Source organism: Amphiura filiformis, chromosome 1 (genome assembly GCF_039555335.1).
Source record: "Amphiura filiformis chromosome 1, Afil_fr2py, whole genome shotgun sequence".
NCBI lineage: Eukaryota > Metazoa > Echinodermata > Ophiuroidea > Amphilepidida > Amphiuridae > Amphiura > Amphiura filiformis.
Genome location: NC_092628.1, coordinates 15,383,479 through 15,399,834, shown reverse-complemented (window position 1 = coordinate 15,399,834; position 16,356 = coordinate 15,383,479). Strand labels below are relative to the sequence as shown.

The 16,356-nt window shown below is 34.8% G+C and overlaps 1 protein-coding gene across 1 annotated transcript in view; it reads right to left on the bottom strand.

The window, feature by feature from the left end:
• The window catches only part of LOC140158942 (thyrostimulin alpha-2 subunit-like), a 215,333-nt gene extending 199,673 nt beyond the window's left edge, over nucleotides 1-15,660 (bottom strand). The window contains exon 1 of the mRNA XM_072182268.1: nucleotides 15,529-15,660. The gene's annotated coding sequence lies outside the window, so the exon portion shown is untranslated. The remainder of the gene's footprint in view (nucleotides 1-15,528) is intronic.
• Nucleotides 15,661-16,356: the final 696 nt, after the last annotated feature.

The window sequence follows — 16,356 nt, the reverse complement described above, 5'->3', positions numbered from 1 at the left end:
TTTTTGTGGTATTTTTTATTCTATAAACTGTATATTTGTGTGAAAATTGAGGGCGCTATTTTCATATAATAAATTTAATTTAGTCAAAAAATATAAGTTATTCCTAACGTAAAAAGGTTTTTTTTAATTTCGTTGCTATCTGTTACTCTTTTTTTGATGTTTTAATGGCATTATACCAGTGTCTACCCCTTGTAAAGATGAAAACAGGATTTAAAGGAAGGTGACCTGATATATTTGGAAAATCCAATTCTTTGAACTTACGTATAACATAAAATGTCATCCTTTTCAAGCACTCATGCAAAAAGAACATGTAAATGTTTTTTGTAAATGTGACTAATTCCTAATGGAATTACCGACATTTTACTACCGTGATATTGGTAGTATTTTTATCAATGATAATCATCATGATCATGTAATATACTGATTTCAAGTAAAAGGCCCTATTTTTCTCATAAACATATTGAAATTAGAAGTTCCAACTCAGTGTATTTCCGAAGATATCATCAAAAAACTGCTTAATTAGTCTCATATTTGAGACTAATTCGGCAGTTTTTTGATGATTTCTTCAGAAATATACCGATTTGGAACGCCGAAAATGGTAACTTTTTGCCCAATATTTGCAATTTAAAGAGAATTGGCCATTGCTCATTCTAGTGACGCTGGTATATGGACAATATAAGTGTGCTTTTTCATTTAATGACATAAAATTTGAAAATATTGTAAGGAACACTTGAGGTTTTGACTTTTCAAACCTACATTTTGGTCAAAGAATGTGCTTGGATAGCTAATTTTCAACAAATTTTCCACATTCGCCTTACTATAACATTGAATTACGTTATCTGTTGACCTAGAAAAGTGTTTTTAGGGGAAAGTGTTAGCTTTCGTTTGATATTTTAAAAAAAATCTGAGTGGATGAAGGGAACACTTGAGGTTTCGAACAAAACAATCAAAGAGGCCTATTTGTCAGCTAGAAGCTCCACAGCTCTTACATTGCTATGCACTCAACCGTGTAGTGTAATCAAAGACTGTGCGGATACATTCACTGCTTGCTTGAGAGATCTTGGACGGGGGTGTGTGCTCAGGTGTATCGAGGTGGAAACTGTGCGCATTATGGTTTACAAGAGAATCGTTTTTGTATTGAAACCTTTCCATATGAATGACTTAGTTTTACATGCTTTCAAACAATCTAAAGAAACAATCAAGGTTGAATTGTTTTAGTGCATTATGTCTATAAGACACCGAGTCGAATATCTTGACCATATTTGATATTTGACCACGTATTCGTATAGGATACATCAGTGTTATAAAGCTATTTTACAATTATTCTACAAATATTTTACTTTCCTTAGCTGACAGTTTTGCTTTTTAACAATATCATACATGATTGTACACAAATGTCTTCTTTTTATTGTTGGTGTCATTGGCTTCCCGTAGCGATTAAAAAGATTACTGCGTAAGCGAGGTTTTTTCTAATGCTATCTGTCAGGTAAGTGCCTATACGGAAACTGAAATTTGATCATTATATCGTGTGAAATGATAACTGATCTATCAATGAAGCTTTCCCTTTTCTTCTTTTTCCCCCGTTATATTGACAAGCTATTAAAACACGACATAGCAGGAATTAATGTAATTTACAAGCTACCTGCATCAATTCGTTAGACGAATAATGTTAGTATGTGTGATTGGAACGTGCGCATTTTAGCTTTGGTGATCACTCTTTTAATGAAAAGAGACTTCTTAAATGATACATCAAAATTTTATATTATAAATTGATATGATAAAGGAATAAACATCGCGAGCTTTACAGCTGAATTTCATATCAGAGTATACAATGGACTATTCCAGTTGAAATCCATATACTTCCTATGGAAGACATGACCTTAATCTCCCATACAGGGAGTATCGATTTCAAAAGGAGTCGCTCATTTAGTAACCTCATTTGGAATTCACACTCCCTGTGTGGAAGATTATGTCTTCCATAGGAGGTGCCTAGATTTCAACTGGAATAGTTCATTGTATACTTTGATATGAAATGCAGCTGTAAAGCTCGGGATGTTTAAATTTGGTTTAATCGATATAAACTGATTGGATATTTGACCACGTATTCATAATAGGCTACATCAGTGCTATGACGCTATTTCACAAATATTTTACTTTCGCTAGCTGATAGTTTTGCTTTTGAACAATATCACACATGATTGTACACAAATGTCTTCTTTTTATTGTCAGTGTCATTGGCTTCCCGTAGCGATTAAAAGATTACTGCGTAAGCGAGGTTTCTAATGCTATCTGTCAGGTAAGTGCCTATACACAGAAACTGAAATTTGATCATTATATCGTGTGAAATGATAACTGATCTATCAATGAAGACACTCAGTGTTTTTCTGCTTTCCCTTTTCTTCTTTTTCCCCCTTATATTGACAAGCTATTAAAACACGACATAGCAGAAATTAATGTAATTTACAAGCTACCTGCATCAATTCGTTAGACGAATAATGTTAGTATGTGTGATTGGAACGTGCGCATTTTAGCTTTGGTGATCACTCTTTTAATGAAAAGAGACTTTTTAAATGATACATCAAACTTTCATGTTATAAATTAATATGATAAAGGCAACCAAATATAAACATCCCGAGTTTTGCAGCTGAATTTCATATCAAAGTATACAATGGAGTATTCCAGTGTTAAAATCCATACACTCCCTATGGAAGACATGACCCTAATCTCCCACACAGCGGGTGTCGATTTCAAATGGATTCACTCATTTAGGTAACCTCATTTGGAATTCACACTCCCTGTGTGGAAGATTAAGGTCATGTCTTCCATAGGAGGTATATGGTTTTCAACTGGAATAGTCCGTTGTATACTTTGATATGAAGTTTAGCTGCAAATCTCGGGATGTTTAGATTTGGTTTCCTTTATCATATTAATTTATAACATGAAAGTTTGATGTATCATTATTTTAAGAAGTCCCTTATTAATTTATATCTTGAAAGTAGCAAAGTGATCTTTCCTTCGTTAAATAATGATAGTACTGGCAGCCTTTGCCGGTATTTTTTGCCAGAATTTTTCTGTGTTTTTACAGAAATTTCCTATTTTTACAGAATTTTTATGTTTTGAGACAGGAAGACAGCAGTTAATGAAATACATAATGTCCCGTGAGCTGAAACTCAATAATTTGAAATCTTTAGATTTTCTGTGTAAATAAGAATATTATGTTTGCAAATACTAATTATGAATAAGATCCTAGAACGTATACCATCCAAAACCTGACACACATCTGAGGTGTCGCCATTATACTATATAGCAGTGGACATATTGGGCTATTCCAGTTGAAATCCATACACCCACTATTGTAGACACGACCTTAATCTTCCACACAAGGAGTATTAATTTTAAATGGGGTTTCCTGAATAGGTGACTACCACACCGTATGGAAGATTAACGTCACGTCTTCCATAGGGGTGTGGATTCCAACTGGAATGGCCACACGTGCTGATTTCCCGTCAGCTACTAGTCTCGGTACCAGCCGGTTTGTTTAGTGACGGAGGAGCACAAACCGGCTGGTACCGAGACTATTCAGCTACAATCAATTTTATGAATCAGTATAATAGTCACCATGATGGAGCATATCATTTACAAATTACACGTTAATAGGTAAATTTTGATGTTTAAAATACTTGATATAATGGAACTGACAGAGTTTCATCGTGAAATAAATTTATTATGTACTAGTATAGTATGGGTATACAAAGTCCAATTTAATGGAGCGATTTGGTTTTTAACGGGCCATTTAGCGTTTTCCTGTGTGATAGCATTATTGGTGAACTTGATCACAATCATAGGGGGTTCATATTATTTTTTGGATACAGTCCTTCTGAAAATGTCATCTTCTATCCCAACGGCAGACATTGGGTCATATAGTGTGATAAGTGTAATTTCAAAATTCGATAAACTTGATTAAAATTAAATTTTTCCAGAAGTACATAAAATACGACGAAGAACACGGAGGGAGGCGGATGGGAGTTAACAAATTAAACACACGATACGAATGAATAATTAATATCCATCAGTTGAAAGATTTGTATTTATTTAATTTGCAAAACGCCGTGTCCGGATCCTTGATTTAAAACAGAAATGAATGGATATACATGAGAAATCGCACAATGTCACTTAAAATTTCATTTAAAACTCCGTGTATTGAAAAGACTCAAGCTCTCAAACATGTGTGGCGCGCTATACTACTATATGCAACATGTACCCTTCAAGCAAATTGGTCGTATTTTACCACGGTTGTTTGATGTGATCATTTACAAATTTTTCTAACAAAACATTATAATGTTCAATTCTAAACCTGCACAATACCAACAGCTATCACACTGCTATTTTTAACATAGATTTTCGTATCTACATCAAATTATTCATTTTTTTTCTGCCCTTTTTTGTAATTTTTATTATATAAACTGTACATTTGTGTGTAAATTGAGGGCGCTATTTACATATATTTTAAATTTAAAGTAGCCAATTATTGGCAATTAATATGAGTTATTCTTTAAATTTCTTGATGAAAAGTTTTTAGAATTTCCTTCCCATTTATTAATCTTTTTCTGATGTTTTAACTAATACCATTATACAAGTGTCTATCCCTTGTAAAGATGAAAACAAGATTAAAGATTAATAGCGCCAACATTGTTCAACTTTTCTTAACAATTGCACAGTTTTACATACCATCAAACAAGGGAGGCAATTAGTTACTCATCAAAACATACGAATACTATGACCAAAAATGCTACCAACATGCCTCCTATTTACCAACCGCCAAAATTTTGACATCCAATTTGTACTTCAGACGCAAGTCACTTCCTGGAAAGCTGGACTGGACAAAGGTGATCTGGTGTAACTGATTCCCCATCTGGGTCATATACAGCTTATGACTTTAATTTGCAAACTGGTGAACTAGTCATCTCAAGGATAAGGGTAGGAGTTTCTCAAGCAATTAATTTAGCTGTCCAGAACAATAGCATAAAACATTAAGGGACGTGTAGCGTAATGTGATATTGGTGAGTATGCCTGAGTCTCTCGGTCCCTCTCTCGAAACTACTAAACATGGCGGTTACAAAATGGCCGTTTCTCATCTGCAAGGCACAACCCGGTGACCTTGCATAGCATTTGAAGAGTACACGGTACACACAAACAGAATAATCCAACCTTACGTATTACAGCCTCAACATTTCAAAAGGGTATAGTGCGTAAAATCATGAACACTAGAGCCACAACATCAAATCTGGTCAGAAATATCAGGAGATGATTTGTCGAATACATGATAAATGATTGTGTTTCAATTATCCGATGATGTTCTTTTCTTTATCTTATCTTTTCTGTTCTAACATATTGCTAATGTAGGTTGATTCAGACGTGACTACTCCAGCATAACAAAAGTGTCTCTGTATAAACGTACCTTAAGGATACAAAATAACAATATATGATGCTCCTTACAAGTGAATGTGGAAGTGATGTTGCATTATAATATAATATTATGGCACCCATGGATTAAAAGTGATAAGACTTTTGAATTTAATTGATATGCACAGACAAGGCAGCCAGTTATACCCATAACTGAGCTTTCTTCGATAACTTGTAGGAGTATACATGATGATGCGAAATCTACAGCATTTATATAGGAGATGTACGCTAATTTACATACAATTTACAGATTCCCTCCCAAGAGCCCCTTCAAAAACAAATGAAATTTTTCTTCACGTTTGTATAGCTTTTTTATTCAAATGTTACAAAAAGAATGAATCACTTAAAATAATTATTTCAAACTTTCCAAAATTAGGCATAAAAGTTGAAAAATTATGAAATTTTACTTTGGCTCCGTTATCAACTTAGTTGCATTTAGTTCATTGCTACAGTCATAAGGAACATCGCTGGTACTTACTTTGTTGCATTTTGTCTTGAAACAGTGGACAATATGTCATTATTCGCATGAAATGGCTATAAAATCAGCAAATTTCAAAAGGTCGACGCACCTCTGCATCGCTGGTACCTACAGGGTCTCCCTGAAAGAACTGTATCGTCGGAAACTTAATTGGGTATTTAAACGCCACAACTAACATAAATAAATAACTGGTGCGGTTGAGGAACAAATTAGCTATCACATACTTTTTGAATTTTGACAATTGACTAGACCGTTCTGGAAATATAAGAATTTTACGAAACTCCCTCATTTTCAAGCCTTTCCACGGATTCAAATATCAATCGATGATCTGTATTCGGAGTGCTAATCACTGCGCATCATCCGTGCATGAGGTGTCTGTTGTCATTGATAGATATTTGACTCCTTGTAACGGATTAAAAATGAGGTAGTTTCGTAAAATTCTTTTATTTCAAAAACGGAGCGGTCAATTGTCAAAATTCAAAAAGTATGTGATAGCTGATATATTCTTCAACCACATGTGTTATTTATTTATGTTTAGTTTGTGCGTTAAAATACCCAAAACAATTCAGTTCCCGACAATACAGTTCTTTCAGGGACACCCTGTACTTTGTTGTATTGTGTCTTGAAATGGATGATGTCAATTATTATTCGCCCGTCTGAAAAAACCTATAGCCGATACACATGAATGAGTTGCCCCTCGGGATTGTTACTTCAATCCCTGTTTTTTACACGTACTCTTTAAGCATTTCTGTTTCAAGTATTTGTGTGTGGAGTGAATATCACATAAAATTACAATATTTAAAACATTTGGTTTATTTTCGTAATGTTTAATATCTGCCTTGATTTGTTGTCTCCCTTTTAACTCTATATTGCAAATCTGAATAATTAAACCAACAAGACAAGACGTGATGGCGATAATTCTAAACTCGAGATATGGTTTTCAACCTCTTTGGAGAACAGTCACTTAAATGTTCTTATCAGTCAATTTGTTTTAGCAGTTGGTTGTTATAGCTAGAATATTTGTAAACATCTCAAAAAAGTTACAAACCCTCCTTAAATAATGACCATTATTCAAAAATGCGTTGGAAGCAGAATTTGTTTCTGCGCATTTTGACACCTCATTTGATACGATAGCCCAGAAAACAATAAAACACCAGTCAATTCAATGTAGTGAGATCCAGATTTGAAAGTTGCACTTTCAACAATACAATAAACACTCAGATATCATTACACAGATTTCCTTCCATTATTCTGAATACAAATCAATAGAATTTACTGCAACTTGCCAATCTTGGGTTATATTGATTTAAATGTACGCTGTGACGTCAATATTTCGACAATTGATACAAATGAGGTGTCAAAATGCGCAGAAATAAATTCTGCTTCCAACGCATTTTACAGATTTGTAATAGAATAACCCGTTTTTGAATAATGGCCATTATTTAAGGGGGTTAGTTACTTTTTTTAGATGTTTATTATACATGAACATAACATTATAGAACTGAACATGCCATTCCCATAATCATAATAATATAATTGTAGCGAACAGGGATAATGCCTAAATGCCTATTGTTTCAATATCCAATGTTCTTTTCTTTGTCTTATATTTTCTGTTCTAACATATTGCTAATACATAGGTTGATTCAGGCGCGACTACTCCAGCATAACCTGTATGAATATACCTTAAGGGTACAAAATAACAATACATGATTCTCCTTAAAAGTGAATGTTGGAGTGATGTAGCATAATATACAGGGCATAGATCAAAAGTGATAAGATTTGGAATTTAAGTGATATGCACAATTAAAGCAGCCAGTTAAGCTCAGTTATACTCCTAAGCTTTCTTCGATAAATTGCAGGTGTATGATGATGTGATAGTGACGATTGTTCAAGTACTAAAGATACGAATAAATCTCAACAAACACCTTTGTTTGACCTAGGAGTAACAATATTGAGAAATGCGAAAAATGCGGGAAATGCTTATTGGAATGGGTGCGTTTTGGTAACGAAGGCCGGGTTTACATATTCAAGTGCATCTTACTGAACCCAATGACTCGCACTGGAGACCGGGTTCAAAGTGCATCCACCGGTAACAAACATGCTGTGAAGTATAGTGTAGCGACCTCCAGCAACATTTCATGCATGCAGGAGTCTGGCCCAATCACAGAGCTAGGGCGAAACGTGGCAAGTCACGCAAAATGTCACGAGTTGCCAGAAGAAGAAGAATTGGAAGAAGACAGTACAAGCCGACGGCTTGTAAACATGCGAAAGGTTTTCAATTCACTGATTCATTTTACTGATACAACAATGAAATTACTTATGATAATAAACCTTTCACTTTTAGGTCATTAGCATGGTATATAGGCCTAGACTGTAATCATGGTAATGTTATTTGATAAAAGCTTACAATTTGACAGCAATTGCTCACACGGTGGCCTAGCGGAACGGGCACTGACTCATAATCGGAAGGTTGCGAGTTCGAGCCCCGGCGACGCCATCGTGTTGTGCCGTTGAGTAAGGCACTTTATCTCGATTACTCCTCTCCACCCAGGTGTTTAAATGGGTACCGGCATTCTTAAATGCTGGGAGGTAACAGACTCGCTGTAGAGGAGGTGTAGCGATCCCCTATAGCAACATTACATGGAGGAGTCTGGCCCAATCGCCAATGAAAGAGAGATGGGCACTCCGATCACTGTTTATACAGGATCGTCTCCTTTACCTTTACCTTTACCTGCTCACAATAATACTATCAAAACAAAAAGCGTTCAACAAATTAGTTAAACGTCAATCAAGTTGGAATCACGCGCTGAGCAATTAAGTATTTGTTTTAGCAATAGATGAGAATCGGTTAATGCCGTTAATGTAAGAGTTATCTCCACGCCTGATCCTGTTGATAACATAAAACAACTCTAGAAGCATTTTAATCGTGGTTCATAGTTATGCTTTTAAACAACAAAATAGAGAGAGAAAATGCATGCAGACAAAAAAATTACGCGCCCGCATATCGAGTTCAAGAGTGCTTGATATATACTTATTAATTCAAATATTATTGTAAAATCATTTTGCACTTCATAATCTATAATTTTGCATTTAATTTCAATATGAATATGATTTGAAGACGGCGTTACGTGATCACAAATTGGTATAGAATGTCTATGGCAACGCAATATTTGCTGTGGCTGCCATGTGTCACGCTTATTGTCAAATTATTTGTATTCGCTGTCGAAGTTACGTGATAATCGGATTAACTATCATAGCAATAGAGGAAAACAATTTTTGAATATATCGCCCTGCACTACAAGCAGGTTGCACTCATCACCTGTATATGTCTGCAATCATAGACTGAATACAATACCGCTCTTTTCAAAGATACTAATCTTGCAGGTGCGAGTGATTAAGTTAGGCGGGCAGCCTAACTTATTTCTTTCTTGCCATTTCCTCTTTCTTTCTTCTTTCTTCTTTCTCACAATGTGCTACTACTTCCACATCCTTGATCGGATTTCGACCAAACTCAGTCACAAGCAGTACTGGGTAGCTGGCTACAAAAGTTATGGGTTGTTTAAAGTCAGAGGTCATCCAAGGGGTCACAGGGGTCAAAAAAGGACATATAAAACAAAAATGCTCTGATTGAGCTGAAATTTAAATGCAATGATCCTTATGACATTCTAAACATGTTTAAAATATTTTTAAAATTATTTAAGGTCATTAAGGGGCCATAAAGGGGTCAAAGGTCAAGTTTTTCAAAATGTTCCAATTGAGCTGAAATTTAAATGCAATGATCCTCATGACATTCTAAACATGTTTAAAATATTTCAAAATCAATTTAAGGTTATTAAGGGGTCATAAAGGGGTCAAAGGTCAAGATTTTCCAAATGCTCCAATTGAGCTGAAATTTAAATGCAATGATCCTTCAATATGGCATTTTAAACATGTTTAAAATATTTCACAATTCATCTAAGGTCATTAAGGGGTCATACAGATGTCAAAGGTCAAGTTTTCAAAATGCCAGCTTTCCAAGATTAAGGTTTATTAAAATGTCAATTAATGAAACAGTCTTAAATTAATCTTATCCAGCGCAGTATTGCTGCTTGATCAGATCGTCCCAGTCATCCGCCTAACTTACCTCGTGCCCTTGCAAAGGGCACAGTTGCTCTAGTTAGCATTTTCTTTCACATCTATGGTTCAATGCATAGGTATTGCGTGAACGTTGTAGTGCAGGGTGATCTATTCAAAATTGTATTCATCCATTGCTATGGTAATTAATCCTGTTACATCATCATTTCGGCAGCGTATACATAGCCGTGGGTAGAGTATCACCAGTTTGTGGATGGATTCTTCACTCAAAGAGCCTATCTGCAAGAATTACTGATCTGTGATAAAAGGATGACACTTTTATCATAATGAAATCTTCTTACGATACATCAGTGACAAACTCCCATCCGTATGGTGACTCTTGCGTCTTTAACTCACAATCGGACATCGGACGTTGTCGGTGCATTAGCAAAGAACAATGAAAAGTTAAAGTCGAAGTTTCACATTCTCAAATGCTAAATTTTCATCAAGGGCGGTCTCCCACATGACCCCGTACGCAACTGAGTACCCGCGTCACTTTTTAACAACTTGCCCATTTACTTGCCCATGATGGTCTATGCTTGGGCGACCAGCATTTTCAAGTCCTAGATTATAATATTTTTAAATACTTTTTAAAGGGTGTTAGTAGAGAGCTTGCAATTAGCTCGTGTGACGGAATTTTGAATAGATGCACGGGCGTATGACACGTACGTTTGGGAATCGCAACCTATAATATTCAAATGTTACATGCGCTGCTAAATTCTCAGAACAGATCGGAGGCGTTCTAGGTGCGTCTAAAGTGTTCAAGATTACATCTTCTGATGGCGATTTTATGATTAAGCTCCGGATACTATCAACCTATTTAACTTTGTCCAAGTCTATCTTAGGTTTAGGATACTATATGTGTACAAGAAATTGATATACCTATAGGCTATTAAAGTCTGTATAAATATTTGCAAAGATGGCGGTAAAAATTCAGAACGCGTGCGATCACTGCGATGCGTTCAAAATCTATTACATTTGAACACATCGGACACATTCTGGAGGTGTTCGGATCTATCTATGATGATTCCTGGGAATATGTTTTTCCCAGGGCAATGTAGGAGCAAATTGAAATCAAGGGAGAGGTGTAAAATGTGAAAAATTGCAATGATGTGGGCAATGTTTACCCAAAATAATCTGGGACAAATCCCACGTTTTGGATGAATTCACACTATTGCCACCTCCGTAACGCCACGACTGTATACAATTGCCATACTTCTTGCAAGGTCGGCAGTGGACAATGTTTTGTATAGAATTAAACCCTTTACATCTTTCACCCATCCTCTCCTATCCCGTAGCATCATTTTACTCAAAATCTATTAAAGAAAAATTTCCACCCGGGAGCCACAGCAATAAAGTCTCCACTCGTACTCATATACAGGAAGGCATACGTGTACATCAACCCTCTCGATATCACAATTGCACGAAGTCGCAGCTTTAAAAGTATTTTTATAGTTTTAAGATCTCTTATTAAATAAATACGCCGTAGTTAAGAAGTATTTATATATTTTGTGCGCTAGAATTCATTGCTCAAAGCCCTTAGATATTAACTTCCTGTATTTTATATTAAATCACTTGTAACACTTGAGCGTCGATTGAGGTTGACGGGGTTAACTTTAAGACGACTTCTTACAGCATTTAGAAACAAGAAATGTTCATGTACACATCAAGATGAAAAGAAAACACAGAATGGATTTTGAGAATATACCGTAGTTGTAAAATTATCTTGTTTGAGACAGTGAAATGATCGAATGTTTGAATTAATGACTAAAATATTAAGCTTGAGATAAGCGAGGATAGTGCTGTAGTTGGCGAGTAAAGTTACAGCAAGTTTAAACAGATAATTATTTTTACAAGACTGAGCAATACTTCATCCATTGCAGTAGCTATCGCAGTTAACAGCTCTTTAGCACCGTTGTTTAAAGAAAAAGTTATTGTTGTTTTTCAACAAAAAAAACCAACACTAAAACACCTTTTCAGAATTTAAAAAAAGAGTGAACATGTAAAATTTCTCTGGAGGTAACATAATTTTTGAATATTTACTAAATCGTGATTTTTCTTTTGAAGTTATACACTGCAAAAATAGTGTTTAGAAATCGAGGCCAGATTGGTGTTTAGAGAGTTAAATGGCTAACATTTAAACGCTTTAATGTTTAGACCTTTTCAGATCTAAACATTAAAATGTTTAAATGCTTAAAAGCATCTAAACACATACTCATATGAAATGTGTTTATGATCTAAACATTCAAGTGTTTAATTGCTAGACATTCAAGTTTCTAAACACCAATCTGTCTTCGATTTCGAAACACTGTGTTTGCAGTGTAGCATATTGTTACCAACTGGCTGCTCAAATGTATTGCAGTATACATTACAGTTTACAACCAGAGTCTTGATAAATTATGTATCTTAAGGGATCTGGAATGAGCGTTTTGAGCGTTTCGACAGTATTCTTTGTGGGACATGAGAGCACATCAGACATCATCGAATTGCATTCTGAATACGACGAATGTCTTTCTGATATCAAATAATTTTCATTTTTTGAAATTCACGATATAATACAAATTTTATGACAAATTATTAAAGTTTGATATTTTTGACATTTTTGAAATATAACTGTCCTCGAAGTAAATTTTATAAATCTAATGATATATTCTTAAAGTGTATGTAGCTGGGAGGAAAAGCCGACGATCAATTGAAAATTTTGACCTTTCATATTGAAGATATGTATTTTTTCCCAAAAAGACCTAATTTTTTTGGTGTTTTGGGAAAAAATCCATATCTTCAATACGAAAGGTCAAAATTTTCAATTGATCGTCGGCTTTTCATCCCACCTACATACACTTTAAGTATAAACCATCGGATTTATAAAGTTTACTCCGAGTACTGTTAAATATCAAAAATATCAATTTTTAATCATTTACCATAAAATGTGTAGGCCTATTACATTGCGAATTTCAAAAAATCTAAATTATTTGATATCAGAAGGACATTCTTCGTATTTAGAATGCAATTCTATATGTCTGATGTTCTCTAATGTCCCACAATAAATACTGTCCAAACGTTCATACCCCATCCCTTAATATAGGCTTAGGTCTCATTTTTAGAAGCAGGATTTCAGAAATAAATTTGAACGGAAAATGTGTTGATTCAAAATGAAGGCATAAAACATGATAAAGAGGGTTGGGTGTAGATCGAGAGTAACAAACAAACAACAAACAAACCGCAGCCACCAACAAACAAACAAGCAAACAAACAGCGTAATCGTCGAGTATTCTTCTCATAAATATTTATTCGGGAATCGAAAGGTGAGAGTCTGATATCACCAAAATTATGTGCATACAAATATACATCGCTGGTGAAGACAAGCAGAATGAATCAAGAGGGTTTTCAGTAAGTTTAAAAGCCTCTTTAAAATATTGTAAACTCGGTTCTTGAGGACAAGTTGTAGAGAAAACAAGACCCGTTAATATTATATAGCTTAGAATCGTCATAGCATATCCCAGGTCAAAATATATTTGACTTTGGATATGACAACTGACTATCTATTAGTGTACGATCATTTGATATATCTGCTAGTTTCAACAACATATTCGGTTAAAGCTTGCTCGATGTACGAATTTTGAAATGCAGAACATGGGGAGACATTTCAATTTAGAGTACATAATAGCAAATGGAAATTTAAGGGAAAAAACAGTATTGTGAACACGTAACTTGACAATGCTTATGGTCCCGCGTATCTGGCGCATATGTCATAGTGCCCATACACACGCACCACCCAACTTGTCACCAACGCAAGTCTGAGGTTGGGAAAGGGAAAACATATATTCATATTAAATAATTCATATTTTTTTCTACAATGAAACACAAAACTTGGCAAAAACAAATTGAATTAACTTGTTCTTGCAATGTGACCATTGTATACAATTATAAGAAGCTTCATTATTATATTGATTAGTGCATCAGACTTTGTTAGTACTGTACTCCGAAACTCAATTTGATTTCCGCCATATTGAATACCCATCAACAAATCACACCATGACCAACTGGTGAATAGACTTGTAGTGACTTGTGACAAATTGTGACTTACTTGTGACTTGACTTGTGATTTGATGACTTGTGACTTGACTTGACTTGCAACTTTTTCAAAATGACTTGACTTACTTGGGACTTGGACAAAAGGACTTGTGACTTGGACTTGACTTGCAAAAAATGACTTGTTGACATCTCTGCATTTTAGCAGCAATTCATAAAGCTTTCATGTGTCATAAACAAATAAATATTTCGATTTATTTATTCAAACAAAAACAGCCAAGAACCAATATTATTGTTTTCTCCCTCTCTGTACTCTCTCAGTCTCTCTCCTTCAACCCTTGTCATCTCTCTGTCTCTCTCCCTCCCTCTCTTTCCCCTCTAGGCTCTTACTACCCCCTCTCTCTCTCTAATCCTACTCTCTTTCTTCTTTTCTTTTCGCTAAATTTACTTATTCTAGGCAACATTGTGATGTCTTTTTGTTATAATGGCAACGATAATTAACACAAATGCCTCATTGCACATGTAAAAGACCAACTAAAAAATGTTCCATGTTTTAATTTGTTTGATAAATGAAAACAATGGTTTAAAACGACAGAAGATGAATATTTCGTATAACATCTTGCGTAATCATGGGTCAAATCTTAAACCTTAAGGTGGTACTACACCCCTTGATAAATTTGTGACTATTTTTGCATTTTTCTCCAAAAAAAATAATAACACACTGATAACAAAAGTTATTTATATTATAGGGGCAAGGGATCCAGTTAATATACTGGAATTTCCGTGACTCATGACAAGCGGTACGTTATTTATGATAAGAAAAGAGGTACCGCTAGAATGTACCTCATTTCTTAACATATGTAACAATGTGTAATGAACCACTTGTCTTGAATTACTGAAATTTCAGTGAAGTAATTGGATTCCTTGCCCTTATACATAACTTTTTTTTACCAGTGTCTATAGTTATTTTTTGAGGAAAATGCAAATTTAGTCAGGGGGTGTAGTACCACCTTAACTCATAATGCAAGATGAAATTGTGTAGGGCCTATTCATACACATTAAAAAATGTCCTACTACATGCAGTCATTAAATATAATAAATATCGGATTCATTGCTATGCCAAAAGCAATGTCACAACTAAGCTATAATAAGAGTTCGAATGTTTCAAGCGTTAGCCTATATAATTAATTCTGGCTAAAGATGGCTTTTGGTTTTAAATAGATTTGCGAGAACCAAATTTGATTCTCCCAAAGCTACGCATGGTGAATTGGCCAGAATCCAATAAGCCTTAACTAGATTGTCTGAAACGGGACCGTAAATCTGTTACATGAATGTCTTATATCTACATAAATGCCTTGAGGTCGGTAACGAATGCGAATAATCTTAATTAAAACAGTTACAAATTGTAAAATGTCGCAGAAAGTTAATGACTGTGGACTTACCTGTTAACGCGTTTTATCACTCCACTGGTTCAAGATTGGTCAACACGTAAAAATGCACAGGAAAAAATCCCTGAATCTTATTATCCTTTTTGCTCTTTAAGATAACAGCTGATTTGCAATTGCAATTCTCACAAATCCTCTTCTTCTCGACACTCAACGATGCTAAAAATATGAATCCTCGCCACGCTATATATGTTAGAAGTGATGTGAAGTGATCTTCAATTTGCTGTATAATTATACACTGATGTGTTCAGTTCTGATGACTTGGTCGTACACTATCAGTATTCAGAAGGAATTCCGTGTACGGCATATACACGAACTTACAATAAATACACTGACTATCGTGTATGATTTGCGGTGCACTAAAGCTCACCGTTCAAAACATGCGGCGATGTTTTTTTCTTCTGAGAAAAAGTTATGGAGGGACTTCTTAAGAACCACTGTATCATTAATAAGCTTGTTTTCACTCAATTGAATGTCAATTTTATGCAGACTAAAAATAGTTGCTCATTTATGTGATATTCTGTTATTGTTTAAATGTAGTTACAAACTTTTTAGACCACCTAGTCGACTGCCCTCCGTGTATTCCCAGAAATGGTACATTAAAAGCAAAAAAAGAATGGATTTCGGCGTACCACATAATGCAGTTATATGCTACATTGCAAACACCGCGCACAATATCTGTAGGGATTATCCTCCAAAAAAGTACGTCAGTTTTAATTTAGTTCGAAGTACCAAAGAAGTTACGATAAAAGTAAAAAATGAGAAGCATTTTAGAATTTTGAATACTGTTTGCATAATATAGTATCTCAATTCGTAGTTATTCTA